The sequence below is a fragment of the Rattus rattus genome, chromosome 3, assembly GCF_011064425.1.
Source record: "Rattus rattus isolate New Zealand chromosome 3, Rrattus_CSIRO_v1, whole genome shotgun sequence".
NCBI classification, from domain to species: domain Eukaryota; kingdom Metazoa; phylum Chordata; class Mammalia; order Rodentia; family Muridae; genus Rattus; species Rattus rattus.
Genome location: NC_046156.1, coordinates 155,387,842 through 155,405,707, shown reverse-complemented (window position 1 = coordinate 155,405,707; position 17,866 = coordinate 155,387,842). Strand labels below are relative to the sequence as shown.

General features: G+C 47.9%; 1 pseudogene; it reads left to right on the top strand.

The window, feature by feature from the left end:
- Positions 1 to 17,866, top strand: part of LOC116895972 — a 107,054-nt pseudogene that overhangs the window by 194 nt on the left and 88,994 nt on the right.

Below are 17,866 nucleotides of genomic sequence, written 5' to 3'. Positions count from 1 at the left end.
ATTGTTATATTTTAAAGGACACCTGTCATATTTTAGCTTAAATATCAGTCAAAAGCTAGAAAAAGTAGCCTTTTTAAAATTCTGGATGAAATAAAAGACTCAATATATAATCAATAGATACATGATCTTTCGTCATCAGGGTTTATATTGAGAGGCCATCTCACCCACTCAGAATGCTTATTATAATTTTTTTTTATATAATCAAAAGGGCCGACAACATGGCTCAGTGGGTAAAGAAGCTTGCCGTCAGACTGAAGACCTGAGTTCAATCCCAGGGACCCATATGGTAGAAGGAACGACCTGACTCTCCTGGGTTGTTCTCTCACTGCCGTGTGCACACAATGACACATGTGCCCACCCCACCCCCACAAACAAAATAAACGTGTGGTTTGTAGACACAGTGGAGGGGATTTCAGCCATGAAGAAAAATAAAATTAGGTCATGTGTAAGAAAATGGATGGAATTGAAAACTATCTTATTAAGGAAAACAAAACAGACTCAGAAAGAAACATTTCACATACTTTCTCTCATATGTAGATCCTAAATCTCTCCCCCCCCCTCCCCTCTCCCTCCCTCCCCCTCCCCCCCTCCCTCCTCCCCTACCCCTCTCTCTCTCTCTGCTGGGTCTCCTGACACTGGAGTCGTAGACAGTTGTGAACCTCCACATGGGTGCTGGGAATCAGTCCTGGAGACTGAGAGAACAACCAGAGCTCCTAACCACTGAGCCATCTACCTAATCCCTCAAACACATTTTAATTACAGAAACAAGATTCCACATTATGGGATTTGCACCCGCTGTGACAAAGGGACCCTGCCCAAAGTACACACTGTGCCTTTAGATGGCAGTTGATGACCAAGGCAAGCACTGATTAATTATCAATACATCTGAAAAGAAATCTTACTTTCCCTTTAACACACTAAAAAACTTCAGCATCAAAGCATAATAGCATTTAAACGTTTGCATGTATGTTGGTAAGCCTTATGGTTTCATTTTGTTTCAGTGACACCATTCTGAACCAAAGGGGCCTCGGGACAGAGTTTCACAAAGTTCAGGAGCTACAGACGGCTAGGCCCAAAATTCTCTAAGAAAAAAGACGCTGAGTCATAGGGACAAGCCCCCTGAATATGTTTAATGGTGCCGTCATGTAATGAGCTAAATGTAGTTAATCAATTTAACTCTTAATTGAACTCATTGGATAAACCGAATAAATTCTTGAATGAATCAAAGAATTAGACAGGAGATTGCTCTAATAGGGAGGAGCAATTGGTTGTTGCAGTCCCTGTGAGTATAGCTACCCAGGACACAGCATGGTGACCTGCGAGTGTATCCACCCAGGACACAGCACGGTGACCTGCGAGTGTATCTACCCAGGACACAGCACCGTGACCTGTGAGTGTATCCACCCAGGACACAGCACGGTGACCTGCGAGTGACCTGCGAGTGTATCCACCCAGGACATAGCACGGTGACCTGCGAGTGAATCCACCCTGGACACAGCACGGTGACCTGCGAGTGTATCCACCCAGGACACAGCACGGTGACGGTGACCTGTGTGAGTGTATCCACCCAGGACACAGCACGGTGACCTGCGAGTGTATCCACCCAGGACATAGCACGGTGACCTGCGAGTGAATCCACCCTGGACACAGCACGGTGACCTGTGAGTGTATCCACCCAGGACACAGCACGGTGACCTGTGAGTGTATGTACCCAGGACACAGCACGGTGACCTGTGAGTGTATCCACCCTGGACACAGCACGGTGACCTGCGAGTGAATCCACCCTGGACACAGCACGGTGACCTGTGAGTGTATCCACCCATGACACAGCACGGTGACCTGTGAGTGTATGTACCCAGGACACAGCACGGTGACCTGCGAGTGAATCCACCCTGGACACAGCACGGTGATCTGTGAGTGTATCCACCCTGGACACAGCACGGTGACCTGCGAGTGAATCCACCCAGGACACAGCACTGTGACCTGTGAGTGTATGTACCCAGGACACAGCACGGTGACCTGCGAGTGAATCCACCCAGGACACAGCACTGTGACCTGTGAGTGTATCCACCCAGGACACAGCACGGTGACCTATGAGTGTATCCACCCAGGACACAGCACGGTGACCTGCGAGTGTATCCACCCAGGACACAGCACGGTGACCTGCGAGTGTATCCACCCAGGACACAGCACGGTGACCTGCGAGTGACCACCCAGGACATAGCACGGTGACCTGCGAGTGTATCTACCCAGGACATAGCACGGTGACCTGCGAGTGTATCCACCCAGGACACAGCACGGTGACCTGCGAGTGTATCCACCCAGGACACAGCACGGTGACCTGCGAGTGTATGTACCCAGGACACAGCACGGTGACCTGTGAGTGTATCCACCCAGGACACAGCACGGTGACCTGCGAGTGTATCCACCCAGGACACAGCACGGTGACCTGCGAGTGTATCCACCCTGGACACAGCACGGTGACCTGTGAGTGTATCCACCCAGGACACAGCACGGTGACCTGTGAGTGTATGTATCCACCCAGGACACAGCACGGTGACCTGCGAGTGTATCCACCCAGGACACAGCACGGTGACCTGTGAGTGTATCCACCCAGGACACAGCACGGTGACCTGCCCAGGACACAGCACGGTGACCTGCGAGTGAATCCACCCTGGACACAGCACGGTGATCTGTGAGTGTATCCACCCTGGACACAGCACGGTGACCTGCGAGTGAATCCACCCAGGACACAGCACGGTGACCTGTGAGTGTATCCACCCAGGACACAGCACAGTGACCTGTGAGTGTATGTACCCAGGACACAGCACGGTGACCTGCGAGTGAATCCACCCAGGACACAGCACGGTGACCTGTGAGTGTATCCACCCAGGGCACAGCACGGTGACCTGTGAGTGTATGTACCCAGGACACAGCACGGTGACCTGCGAGTGAATCCACCCTGGACACAGCACGGTGATCTGTGAGTGTATCCACCCTGGACACAGCACGGTGACCTGCGAGTGAATCCACCCAGGACACAGCACGGTGACCTGTGAGTGTATCCACCCAGGACACAGCACGGTGACCTGTGAGTGTATGTACCCAGGACACAGCACGGTGACCTGCGAGTGAATCCACCCTGGACACAGCACGGTGATCTGTGAGTGTATCCACCCTGGACACAGCACGGTGACCTGCGAGTGAATCCACCCAGGACACAGCACTGTGACCTGTGAGTGTATCCACCCAGGACACAGCACGGTGACCTGTGAGTGTATCTACCCAGGACACAGCACGGTGACCTGTGACACCACCCAGGACACAGCACTGTGACCTGTGAGTGTATCCACCCAGGACACAGCACGGTACCCAGGACACAGCACGGTGACCTGTGAGTGTATCCACCCAGGACACAGCACGGTGACCTGTGAGTGTATCCACCCAGGACACAGCACGGTGACCTGTGAGTGTATCCACCCAGGACACAGCACGGTGACCTGCGAGTGACCACAGGACACAGCACGGTGACCTGCGAGTGTATCCACCCAGGACACAGCACGGTGACCTGTGAGTGTATGTACCCAGGACACAGCACGGTGACCTGTGAGTGTATCCACCCAGGACACAGCACGGTGACCTGTGAGTGTATCCACCCAGGACACAGCACGGTGACCTGTGAGTGTTTCCACCCAGGACACAGCACGGTGACCTGTGAGTGTATCCACCCAGGACACAGCACGGTGACCTGTGAGTGTATGTACCAAGAGCACATAGCACCCTGACCTGACCTGTGACAGTGACCTGTGAGTGTAGTTACCCACAGCACGTACACAGGAATTGGTAGAGCTTTGTGCAGTCTTTGCTCTCTCCCACATGACACAGTTCTGTTCGGAACCCTACGTTCAGGGTTACACAGCTATACATGGGCTCTTGATCCGTTCTCTACCTTCCCTAGCATTTGCTTCCAAACTGTGTGATGCTAAAATAAATCCATTTCTTTTCAGCTAGCTGGTAAAATCCCACAATCTCCAGTGCTAGACACAGATAATTGGCGAACCAGTTTTCTAATGTTAGCAGTTGGAAGTAGCATTAACTAAGAAAACCGTGACTGGCTGTTGTATATCAGGAAGTGTGAGGAATGCAGTCTCAGAATGAGATATAACTTCCTCCAGGCCTGTAGGCCAGAAGTCAAGGTGTCAGCGTGGCTGTGCTGGGGGAAATGTCCCCTGCCTCTTATTAGCTCCTGCCTGCTGTCAGCATGTCTGGGCTGTTAGCATTTCCGGGCTCACGATGCATCAAACCAGTCTTCTCCTCCTCCTCCTCCTCCTCCTCCTCCTCCTCCTCCTCCTCCTCCTCCTCCTCCTCCTCCTCCTCCTCCTCCTCCTCCTCCTCCTCTTCCTCCTCCTCTTCTTCCTCCTCCTCCTCCTCACATACACATGTCTTTAAGAGGGTACCTGTCATGCATTAGGTCCCACACAAGTGATCAGTAACTTCCCCATCCCCAGAGCTTTAACTCATATGTCTGCAAACATGGAAATGCCCATATATTCTGGAGATCGGGCTGGGGATAACTGGTGAGGAGGGGTCATCATTCAACTCTTTACACTGCCACAACCCAAAACCAGTAGACACATTAGTTTTTTAAATAAAAAAAAAAACCTAATGCAGAAGGTCAGGAGGTAAAGCAGCAGCTGAAAGACAGCGGCTGTGTGCACTGGAGATAGAGCAGCACAAACCCCAAGAGCCATCCTGTATCGACCATGGCGAACTGTAGCCTCCCTGAAACAAGCTTCCGAAGGCCGTCGAGTGTAGGAAAAGCTGAACATATATATTTAGAATAAAACCTCATTTTAATGTGGTTTCGTAGTATTTTCATTTTATTTTATTTATTCACTTTACATCCCGATATCTGCCTCCCTCTCCTCCCCGTCCTCCCCCACCCCCATCACACAGCTCCCTCCCACAGGGACTCCACAGGAAGAACCACAGAATCTAATTCTTTTTTTTTATCTTGAGTGTACGCATATGCGGAGTGATGGTCGTGGACATGTGTATGCATGTTTGTGTGCAAGAGGGAAGCATGTGTAGATGTGTAAGTCAGAGAAGACCATTCCTGGTAGTGGTCCTTGACTCCTCCCTCCTTTGAGACAGTCTCCTCTTATTGTCCCCTGTTGCATCCAGCAAGAAGCCAAATGGCCTGTGAGCTCTTGGGCATCCTCCAGCCTCAGCTTTCCATCATTCCCTAGAAGCAGGGGGATCACAGATACTTGCCATGGGCTCCGGGGTTCTGACCTCAGCCCCTCACACTTACACATGGAGCACTTAGTGCCCTGAGCTTAATCAAACCTTTAAGCACGGGATGACTGGTATGAACCTAAGCTGGAGAGATGGCTCAGTGGTCAAGAGCACTGCCTGCTCTCCCAGAGGTCCTGAGTTCAATTCCTAGCAACCACATGGTGTGGCTCACAACCATCCATAATGAAAACTGATGCCTTCTTCTGGTGTGTCTGAAGACAGTGACAGTGTACCCACATACATAAAATAAATAAATAAATATTTTTAAAAAATGTATGAGCCCAAGGAAAAGAAGGCTTGAACAAAAAAGTAAATAGATTCCAGTCCAGCAAAGACTCTCAAAAAGAAAATTGCTGGCTTTTATTCCGCTCACGACAGGTAAACACACTAATGCCATTATCCTATGAGGCACAGGGTGACTGATGCATTACTGGATCTCAAAGTGTTAGGATCCAATGTGACAGGCTTGGAGTTCCAGGTCACCCTATCTACCCTCTGACACTTAGCCTGGGGTTGCATGGCTCGTACCCTTGCAGGCTCAGTGAGCCTCCGATTACCCTTTGCCTCTCTGGGGCTAATTATCAACCTCAGAGTCACCTGGGAAACTCCAACCAAGTGGTTTTAGTCAGTGAATCCGGGGATCTGTAAATGTCCTTCCTTGGAGGCCATGGGATCTTTCCTATAAGGTCTTGAAGGTGGGACACATTCCAGCTGTCCGTAGGGATTCATAAAAGGCTCTGTGCTGGTGTGGGGACATTAACCAAGCAGTCAGTCCCCCAGGTTCCAGGGGTCTCAGAAGTCCACCCCATAAGAGCCCTTGACAAGCCGAGGCCAGTAGGGAACAAGTTCTATAACTCAGGAGGATGCTTCTCTTAGACCATCCCCTTACACACGATGAACCCCTGAGCTCTGGTTTCAAGGACATTACCTTTAAAGGGGCATCTGTATACCATACCAGAGACTCAAGGGTCTCTTCCCAAATACTTGTCCATATTAGTGGTGAGTTCGGAGAAATTGTTTTTAATTACATGGTAAAATGAAAGAAAACAGCTAAAATATTTTTAAAATCCCATAAAACTTTCTTTTCTTTTTGGCTTATTTATGAAATATCCACCCCATGTGGTTCTCTGTAGTAGCTTCACAGAAACTTTTTGGAAACCTGGAGAAAAACTGTTCAACCAGAACAAGCATCAATATCACAAAGTGCCCGCTAGGAGGCGCTGTAGTTTAAAAAAGCTCCAGAACAAACTCAAAACCCCTAATTTGGGTAACGCGGGTCATTTTATTAACATGCAGAAAAGGAACTGTTTCTGGAAAACGAAATGCCACTGTTTCTCTGACGTAACACAGAAAAACGATTTCAGAAGGCACTTCTGAAAAAAAAAACTGCATTTTTCTGGCCGCAGTTGCTAAAAAGTAGCTGACTCAAGCGAGCAGGATTGGCCCGAAACTAAGTAAGGTCACTGTGTATGTGCTCCGGAAACCGAACCATCCCAAGAATGTGCACAAGGCTTCAGGCCCAAAATATCACGAAAAAACATCCTACTCTGTGCCATGCTGCTCCCACCCTCATCCTATCCCCATCCCCGACTCCACTACCGCTGGGAAAACAAGAAAACATTGGCAACTCGCAGACACTTGAAAGTGAGATTTAGGAGTAGCAGAAGTTTAATTTCATAATGCGTCGCATGTGCGCCCCCGAAGAGGACAGAACCTACTTGTGGAAGGGGTCGTGTGACAGGGATAAAAAAAAAAGGTCAAGTAGACACTTTCCTTCCAGACGAAGCAGACAAATGGGAAGAAAAGTGAAGAGAGGGCCAGAGACCAGACACTCATGCTCTGATCCAGTCCAAAGTGGTTGATTTCTTTTTCATTAGTCATTTTCAAAACATAAATTATTCATTATGCTAAAAATAAATTCTCAGACTAGGAATTGAATACCAAGGGCTAGGAGAAGGCAAATGGAAACCAGGACAGAAATCTTCTACAAAGTTCATGTGTGCTTGCATGCTGGGCTTCCCTGCCATTAGAAACCCCACCCCGTGGTGCCTGGGGCCGACTGAACATTTCTGTTCACTTGGTCAGAGCTAAGTGTAAGACAGCATTCCAAACTGCGTCAAAATCTTGTGTGATGCTCTTTGGAAAGATGTAATCAAGTTTAGAGGAAGTCAGCTGGGAGAGTCCTGGTCCGGAGGGACTGACGTCTTTCTGAGCAGAGGACGTTTAGAGATAAAGAGGGACAGGCCATGGAGCAACAAAGTCAGAGGCTGGGGTGGCATGTCTATAAAACAAGATGCACCGGGGACAGGTGACAGCCCAGCAGTCAGGAGCAAAGGGTGACCGGCTAGTGCCTGAAAGCCCCTGGAGCCATCCCCGGGAGCCCCTGGAGCCATCCCCGGAAGCCCCTGGAACCATCCCGAGAAGCCCCTGGAACCATCCCGAGAAGCCCCTGGAACCATCCCCGGAAGCCCCTGGAACCATCCCCGGAAGCCCCTGGAACTGACCCTTCCCAGGCCTTGATTCTAGACCCTAGCCGCTGCAACTTTGAGAACATAGAGTTCTGTTGTTTAAGTCACCCGGCTTGTGGTATTTGTTCTGGCAGCCTAAGGACACTAACCCCAAAGTCAGAAAAAGCCGATGGAACAGAGGAACCCTGTGAAGAGACCTTTAATTAACACGAGGTCCTGGGACATTCTCCCTGTGTTTGTCCCTCCCTTTCTCTCATCAACCCCCATCGTTTTTTAGTACAGAGCATTGACTTTCTCCCTCTCCAAGTCAACAACAACTCTTGGTGATTTCTGTAGCCATGTGTGTGACTTTGCAGATCTCCTCAAAGACCTAAAAACTACACAGTCTGCTGGGTGCTTTAAACCACTGTGCTCCCTTGAATCACCCCGAGTATTTGCTGTGATCTTACCTATTCTTAAGTGGGCAAGAAGGGAAAGATACAGCATCTGGACTGTGCATACAGGTTATCGGCAGAGTAGTGCCTTAGCAAGGGCGTAATTCTAGCTTCAATCTGTTATACAGGGAAAAAAAACACCAGGGAGGGAGGGAGGGAGGGAGGGAGGGAGGGGAGGAGGAGGGAGGAGGGAGGGAGGAGAGGGCAGAGAGAGGGAGGGGGAGGGAGGGAGAGAAAACAGAACATAAAGATAACAGATCTCTGAGATGCAAAGGAAGAATCCCCCATGTTACGGAACTCAGAAGAAAGGATCCCTAGCTCCCTCTGTCATACAGATACTTTGTGGTGCATGCCTTTAATCCCAGGACTCAAGAAACTGAGGCAGGCAGGACTCTGAGTTCAAGGCCAGCCTGATCCACTGAGTAAGTTCCAGAACAGCCATGGCTACCAAGAGAAACCCTGTCTTGAGATAGATAGATAGATAGATAGATAGATAGATAGATAGATAGATAGATAGATAGATAGATAGATAGATAATAAATGGATAAATAAGCAGCTGACTTTAGGAGCTCTTCTGTGTTGTGTGAGGCCTTGGTGGGGGACGGGTGTCAGGCAGATGTAACAGTGGTCCTGTGAGAGGCAGCAGAACCGAAAAATTCCTTTGGTGTTGCTAGTTTATCCTCTTAGAGTCACATCCCCATTGGGTTACCATTACCCATAGCATGGTGTGCTTAAATGCTTCACGGCTGCAACCCAGAAGCGGAAAGTTGTATCGTATAGCCTATGTGTGAAGTAGACTGTACCATCCGGATTTGTAGCTGCGAATCTACAGTGTTCACAAAGGGACAAAGTCACCATTTTACTGAGGTATTTCCTAGAATGCGTTTAGGCGCACAGCTTAGACAGAAATGGCTCTGGTTTCTGAGAAGTCATAAATCTCAAATAGAATCATCCAAGGACCTTGTCATGCTCTCCTGTTCTGACACATACAAGAATCCCTCCTTCTGCCTAATTCCATTCTGAGAAAAAGCTACCCTGCCCCTGAATTGGAATGAGCAGGAACAAGCAGGGCTAAGTATTCTCCCTTAGTGTCCTGCCTCCGCCTGTTCCTGAGATGGGAAGGTCAGTAGCCAATTTTCTAGGTGTATCACTGTGCTGATGGTACTCAGTGTCCCCACTGCCTGTCTCCAACATGAGTCCTGCCTTAGGGTTTGGACCTAAAGGATAATGTCCCTAGGATCAACCTCCCCAGCAGAATCCCTTATCCCTGTGAGCTTCTGAAGAGTTGAAACATACAAGCATTTCTGAAAGTACTGAATAAAATTAAACAGTAATTGAAGAAGCACATAGAAATACAAACCCATGCTGATTTTTTTCCCACAATTCACAGGGTCTCTGCCACTTCTTATCCAAACCTGACACACAATTCAGACAGTAAAAATCTTGACGAAAAGTGCCATCTCACCCCCCCACCCCAACCCACCACCGATCACATCTCCTATGAAACTCACACTGGTTGATCGAAGGCATTGGTGACCTAGGGCTTAGTCTCCTGGTGAGTGGTAGATTAACCAGCTTCTCCACATGTCATCATTGAGCTTGGGAGTTAGAAAAGTAGCTTTAGGGAGTGGTTTGGCCCCATACAATCTCATATAATGGAGTAATTGATGGAAATAACCACAGAATAGGCATGACACCCGGGCAAGATGAATCACAGACACATCACAGTTGATCTCAGTGACAGCAAAGTCCCTGACAAGACAGATGATGCAGGATGAGGTCACAGGAAGATAAGGATGCAATGGATGGGACAGAAGCTCCCCCTCCCCCCAGCAGGGAAACGAGATGAGATGAGAAGCTACTGTGTTTGGAGTTAGGCGATTGCTAGGCAGTAGAAGAGACCTGTGTGGAAGCCGTGTGTCCTGGGAGTAAGGAAGGCAGGAACTCCCATGAGAAATAGCTTGGGAGTCAGATGCTGTCAGCACAGGTCAAGACTCTGACACCTTGAGTTTGATCCCTAGAACCTGCATGAAGGAAGGGGATGACTCCTGAACGTTGTCCTCATGGCCACCATAGCACACTTTGCACACACACACACACACACACACACACACACACACATACACACACACCTTAATTGAATTGGAGGTGACAAGAGCTAGTCACCTGAATCCCACACATAGCAAGGGTGGAGGGATTCAAGAAAAATCACAAAGCATCAAAGATTCAACAGAGTATATTCATTGCTCCAAACAAGGAGCATAGCAGACAGGAAGTGACTGTGGATAAATGCACATACCCAACAGAGTGGAGGAGAGTTGGTCAAAGAGAGTCCACAGAAGGGACTTCCAGGAGAATAGGGACAGTGAAGGGATTACTCCCTGTGGAATAAAGACCCCTCAGGAACAAGAGTACCAGGCATCCCCTAGGAAAGACCCAGAAAAAGCTGCTGCGAAGGGAGGGGCTTCGCGCGGGGGTTGGGGGGGGACAGCTGAGGAATGGCAGGACTCCCATGCTGCTCAGGGAGGACAAGAATGTGCAGGCCCAGTACAACTCACCAGCCCTCAGGGTACCTCAAGAGTCCTGTTGTTTCCCTCTCCCTGGAGATGTCAGGACACTGTAGCACTCCAGGGCCAGTGGGTGGGAACCAAGGTAGAGGAGGAATGAAGGGGCCAAAGACTGAAGAAGAAAAAAGGACCCGTGGTCCCCACTGCTGGTGGCCTAGAGCTGCCAGGCCTCACAGGAGAATTAGCTGCTCTAGGAGGCTGACCCTGGTGCGGCAGGAGAGGTAAATAATCTGTCTAGGGTACATTCCTCTTTTCCCTGGAAAATCCAAACCAGAACAGTTTGCTTGGAGTTAGTAGGTTAATTAAACACGTCGCTTATTTGGGGTACAAGGCATGCCAGCAAAGAGCAAGAGCTAGGAATTACAGACGTGCAAACGCCTCCAACCGTATCACAGCCCCTGGGAAAGGAAGGAAGTACGGGGCAGCCACATGCGTCATCTCGGGATCGCTGCTTTCAGCCTGCTCTTCTGTCTCCTGTCCGTCTCTTTGGTCAGATTTCTATTTGAGAACTGCCTCCCTCACGCAGCCGCTAAGCGTGTACCAGACTCTCTCCACCACGATCACCTTATACTTCCGCCATGCCTAGCCCCTGCAGCCATGCCCGGCCCCTGCTAGGCTGGAGCATAGTAAAACTGTGAAGTGGTTCGAAGGTTCTAGGTGAAGGCTTTGGAAAAGAGTCTCCAAGGAAAATGCTTTTTAATTAAAGGCCATTCCCTAATTCTGTTCAGTTCTCCGGGGCAGCTCCTTAAAGTTGAGAACGGCCATGCAATGCTAGCGCCACTAACGCTGTAATAAATCCTTCTTCTTGCCCATCATTTGCTTTTTCTTTTTCAGGATTTTTTCGGGGGGGGGGCGGATCTTTCTGTCCAGAACATCCTTGCCACGAGATTTAAAAAGAAGAAGGCATTTTTGAGGGAAATGCAGCAACGGTTTTTTTAATCTGGAGGGGGTCTGTCCCAGCAGGTGGTTCTGTGTAACTGAGGGGGTTACCAGAGTTGCCAGATGGCTTAGACCTCAAGAAATGGCAGTAGGTTATTTTCTATCTCTGTGCAAGATCTAGGCCCATGCTAGCATTCCTAAGGAGTGCAGGTCACCTTGAGCCACTACAATAAACTTATGACTCTAACCACTATTGTGGTTCACTATTATTGTCTTTCACTGTTACTGAAAGTGTCAGACACATACAACAGAATGACAGAACATTGCTAGTCTCTGTGTCCGTTGTCCAGTTTCAACAGCCAGCAACATCCGCTCAGTGTGATAACTGTATTTAGTAGTTATGGAAAGGAAGAAAGAGATGGAAAGAGGTAGAGGAAGAAAGAGAGGAAGGAAAGAAGGAAGAGAGAAAGGGAAGGAAGGGGGAAGGGAAGGAGGGAAGAAGGGAAAGAGGGAGGGAGCGAAGGAAGAGTCAAGTTTGTTGCAAGCACATCCCCTTCGCCCACCATGTCGTTCTGATGTCCTAATCCACCCTGGAATCGTATTTATTACAAATTGCATGGTATTCGTTTGGCAAAATTCCTCTGAGTAATCATTTCAATTAAGATTTCAGAGAAACGATTAGGCCTCATTGCCAGGCAATCTATTTCATTGTAACTTGTTCTGAATGTGACTCTAAAACAAAACTGATTATGCCAAGATCCCATTTTACTTAGTAAGGTTTTAACCTCATGCAGCAAATTCTAGTAAGAAGCTTAGAAATTTCTCAGCTAAAGAAACGGTGACAGTAGAGGGGATGAGAGGGGCTGAGGGAGGGAGACACTTGGAGTCCATGGATTTCAAAAAACTCAGACCAACTCGGGGGATTGTACACTGCGGACTACTTAAAGAAAAAGGCCCTGTGAGGTTTTTCTTTTGATTGTTTGTTTATGTTTATGTATGAAGGAAGGCAATTCTGAGGGAGCCTAAGATATTAGAACTGACCTCTCTTTAGGGGCATGGAGCAGATACTGGCCTGCATATTAGAAGTTTTGCTAATGTAGAACATGGTTTTCTTCTTCTTCTTCTTCTTCTTCTTCTTCTTCTTCTTCTTCTTCTTCTTCTTCTTCTTCTTCTTCTTCTTCTTCTTCTTCTTCCTCCTCTTCCTCCTCCTCCTCCTCCTCCTCCTCTCTTCCTCCTCCTCCTCTTCCCCCCTCTTTTTCTCCTCCTCTTCTTTCTCTTCCTCCTTCATCTTCCTCCTTCTCTTCCTCCTCCCCCTTCCTTCTCTTCTTCCTCCTCCCCCTGTCTTTCCTCCCTTTCCTCCTCCCTTCCTCTTCCTCCTCCCTCCTTCCCTCACTATTTTTCTCCATTTGTTGTCTTTTTCTAAGAGCATGCCCTGACTGAAAAAGAACACATTACCATTCATGCTAGCAGCATCTTACAAAATCTCAGGAGGTTTTTAGAAAGTGAAAAGGACAGTGGAAAAGACAAGCAGTGGGCTCCAATTTTAGCTCCTGGTCTTACCATGTCATTTGTTACCAGAGGCATGAAACCATCCATTGTGGGATCCGGTGAACTCAAATGACCAACCCAAAAGACTGCCCACGTCTACAACTGTACAGGTTCTAGAAGACATTGGTCAGGGTCAATGAAATCTGCCCCAGCAATGGCTCCATCTCCACATGGGATCCACCCTAAAGCAAATGCTTATGGCGGACGGTCTCCACAATGAATGCAGACTCTGGGAAGATAGATGGATACAAAATACCCTCCTCTCTTTCTCTGCCTCATGGTTGTTGTCTCGACTATAAACTCTCAGCTACTGCTCAGTACCACGCTTGCCTGCCTGGTGGCATACCCCTCACCATGATGGCTATGGACTCACCCTCTGAAACTGTAAACAACAATAAACTCCTTCTAGAAGTTGACTTGGTCATGGTGTCTTAGCATAGCAATAAAAAAGTAACTGAGACACAAGTATACCCATGCACACTGAGAAGTACATATAATAAACACATAACAAGCTATACATAATAAACACACACACACACACACACACACACACACACACACTTTCTTGTAAGGGTAAGGTCAAAGGCCACCCTCCCCGGAGACCACAGTTTGGGTGTGTGTAGCTTTGCAGAAATGTTAAGTTCCAGGATGACTTTTTCTTCAGTTCTCAAGAGAAATAGCCTGGAAGTTTCCCCAAGGTCAGAAGGCACCAGAACCCACTGAACCACACAGGACTTGGCCTATGCTCTCACAGATTAAAATCTAGATCATGTGAGCATGAGAAATCCATTTGATTTCTTAGATGACCTAGAAAAGGAACACCTGTGTCACAGACCCCAGTAATGATTGAACGAGTTAATACTTATAAAATGCCTGATTTAAGGACCATGTCACAATGTTAGCACACTCCTTCCAAAAATACTACCTTTTCAAGCATCAAGGAATCTGGGAAGCTTGCCTTTCTGGAACACAAGTCAATAGCTGAATCCAAAATATTTCCCACCACTGCTCGTTACTCGTGGAAGTGTGACAGGCTTACAAATTTGGGTGAGTACCACTGGAAATAGTCATAAGGCAGAAATATTACATAGTCCATAGTGTTCGTTCATATCTCTCCCATATTTGGTCCAAACTACTTAGAACAAAAAGAAATGGCACCATTTAAACCAAGTTATGAAAACAATGTCTTTGCAAAGTTTATGCTGCTAATTAAATTAAGGTTTGTAGCAGATCAAGAACAAATACTGAGTCCAAGAAAATATTTCCTTTGATCCCAGGCTCCTGTACTTCAAAGGAGTAACTAACTGGGAGGCTCTTGCAGGATTTGGGTAGTCCTCCTTTTCCTACCATGTGGGGGCACAAGGAAGGCAATGACCCCAGAGATTCCGTGGCTAGCCTTCAGTGACTAGCCTGCCCAGGCCACACTCTGTCATCAGATGAGTCACTGACTTAAGTCACACTGAGAAAGACTTGCAAATGAAACTCCAGAGGGATCTCAAGCTGTTTGCTGTGTCTCCCAGGAAGAACTGCCTTATGGTTGCATCCCTGCATTTTGTATACAGTATGCGCTCCAGACCTCTGAACCAGTGACAGAAAGAATGCCATTGTGCTGACTGTCACACAGGGATCATCCCAGGGCTCTCTGATGCTCGAATCCATCCTCCTTTCCTCTGCAGTCCAGCCCTCATTGTACCATTGCCGCGCTGACCCCACGTGATCCCGTGCTGAATGTGAGTGACATCCTGGCAGGAGCAGAGATATTTTTAAAGGCACTTCCATTGGCTATCAGACCACTGAGTGATTGGCCCCGAGAGACTGAACCTTCCCCCATGCTGGCAGGAGGAAAAGGCTGAAGCCTGGTGCCAAGGAAGAGCTTGTCTGCCTGGAAGAGACAAGCCATCGGACCACCTTTCAGGATAATGAAGCTGAAACAGTGATGGTCGTGGGCATGTCCTGAACAGAACTGTTCAGCTGTGCACAGCTTTCACTCTCTACCTAAACCTAAGCCTCCTGTCAGGACACTGAGAATGAGTGTGAGGGGTCACTAGGTTTCTTCCTTCCTCTTCTCAGTGTGTCTGTACTGATTAAACCTCGCTTCTCTGCCATTCACTATAGTGGTTGTTTTCAGTTTGCTGTTGAGGATAAGTGGGTAAGCCTACCTACCATATTGATAACGGGCTGTGAGGGCCAGCAGAGACTCTGACAGTAACAATGTTTACAACTCAGGTGGCAAGAACGTCAGGGAAGAAGGAGACTGGAAACGGATGAAGGAAGCCACCCTACACACACACACACACACACATACACACACACACACACACACACACACACACATGCACGCACGCACACACCAAGCCAGGAAAGAATCCTAGCAGCTGTGAAGAGGGAAAATGATTTTCTGCAACTGCTTTGTGTGAGAGGCAGCCCCATGGCAGCTCACTGCATCCCATCCTATTGAACAAGGGCTCTCAACACCATCCTGCTTGGTCCATGTTTACCTGCCCCTGGAATGAATATTCCTCTATTTCCAAACTTTTGTGAGTCTAGACGTCAAACTCAACTTATCAGTGAAACACGTCGGGCCATCACAAATGCTGACAAAAGACAGTGGAGAATACAGGGGAAGTCCAGACCCTGACTGTAGGATAAGAACGAATGAGTAAGAATGACTGAACACAGCATCTGCTTAGAGATGTTCTCTTTTTTTTTTTTTTTTTTTTTTTTAAAAAAAAAAAAAGAACAGAGATGTTCTCAAAGCCAAGCTGCATCACTGAGCAGATCATTCTCACAGCACGTTTGGAAGAAGTTTGTTTTCCCAACTTGAGATAAATGAGCTGATGTTAACTAAGGAGTGGGCTGACCTTGTTGGAGTCGGACACCCACGGAATCCTCTTGTGGGTTCCACCATGTGGAACTGCCACATCGGTTGCTGCCCTAGGCTTAGATGGCTTTTCCTCCTTTGATGTCCTGACCCACAAGCTACAGCGAATCAGCTGAGTCACTCGGGTACTGAGATGAAGCTACTTTCAAAATGCCATGTCACCGAAGATGTTTGAGGCCACAAGCACAGGAGGCAGATGTGACCTAACGTGGCTTCAAACATTAGATCAAGTGCTTCTCTCACTTAACAAGGAATCTAGAGATGGGTGGACCCAGGGCTATGCAGCTCTCTACATTTGTTTTTGCCTTAGAAGAACCATGATGTGATGACAAAAATCAGTCAGAGCCTTGGCCACATCTCCCTGAGCTTAAGTCCTATCCTCCTGGGTTCTGAAGATCTATAACCCCCAGCTTCAGCTTCTCCTCTGTCATTAGGCGGAACAGTAGTGCCTCCCTTGTGGCCTTGCCGTTAGCATTAAATTGGCTAAGCATCTAAGTGCTAGTCCAGATCCCAGCACCGAGTAAGTACCATGTGGATGTTAGTTCTTACCACCTTTACCTATATACAACTTCAGCTCAGTATGGAACACTGGAAGGCACAGAATAGAACTTGCACGAAGAATGGTGGCCTGAGTTTCTGTCTTTCTGGGCATTTCTCTTTCTCTCAACAGGGGAATATTCTTTCCCAGCTCTCCACCCCTCACTGTTGGATCCTCTAGACTGTTTCAAGCTGGTGCAATCATCGTGGTTTAGATCAGTAGTTCTCCACCGTGCTAACGCTGTGACCCTTTAAAATGACTCCTTATGTTGTGGTGACCATAAATTTATTTTCATTCCTTTTTCCTAACTGTTATTGTGCGACCATTGGCACTCATAATATAAATATCCATGTTTTCTGATGGTCTTAGGTGCCCCCTGTAAAAGGGTTGTTCGCACCCCCTCAAAGGGGGTCATGACTCACAGGTTAGACTCTCTGTGCAACCTAACATAATGACCATGAACCACACGAAAAATTTGTCTATTTTACAAAATTGTGTGTGTGTGTGTGTGTGTGTGTGTGTGTGTGTGTGTGTGTGTGTATGTACAGGGAAGTTTATTTTTATTTCATGTGTATGGATGTTTTGCCCACATATACCTACCATGTGTGTACAGTGTCCCTGGAGAGCAGGAGAGGAGGGTGTCAGGAAGCCTTGAACTGATGTTTACAGATGTTTAAGCTGCCATACAGGTGCTGGGAACTGAACCTGGGTTCTCTGCGTAAGCCAGTACTCTTCCTGCCACGTCATCTCTCTGTAGCCTGACATTTCTGTTTCAAGGTGAGTAAAACTGCATTTTCAGTTGCTCAGTCACAAAGGCCATATGCTAAGGGCCCAGTGATCTCATAAAGCTGTCACGGATGTTAGACATATAGACTGACAGTCACCATGAAAAAACGCCAAGGTGAGCAGAGCTGCAATCAGAGTTCCCTCATGGAGCTGGATGAGGAGTGACCTTTCCAATGTCACACTTTCCTGTGGTATCTGGGCAAAGTGAGGAACGGACGTGTGCACAAACCAGAAGAGAGGGTAGACTAGGAGTTAGAAATCATCAATGAAGAAACAGCAAAGGACAAGACAAGGGTTGTAGTTCGTATCTGGGATGTCACTCAGATACACCTAGGATGTCTCTAGTCCATGATACCATTGTGAGGCGATGAGTCAGTCAGTCTGTCTGTCTGTCTGCCTCTCTCTCTCTCTCTCTCTCTCTCTCTCTCTGTGTGTGTGTGTGTGTGTGTGTGTGTGTGTGTGTGTGT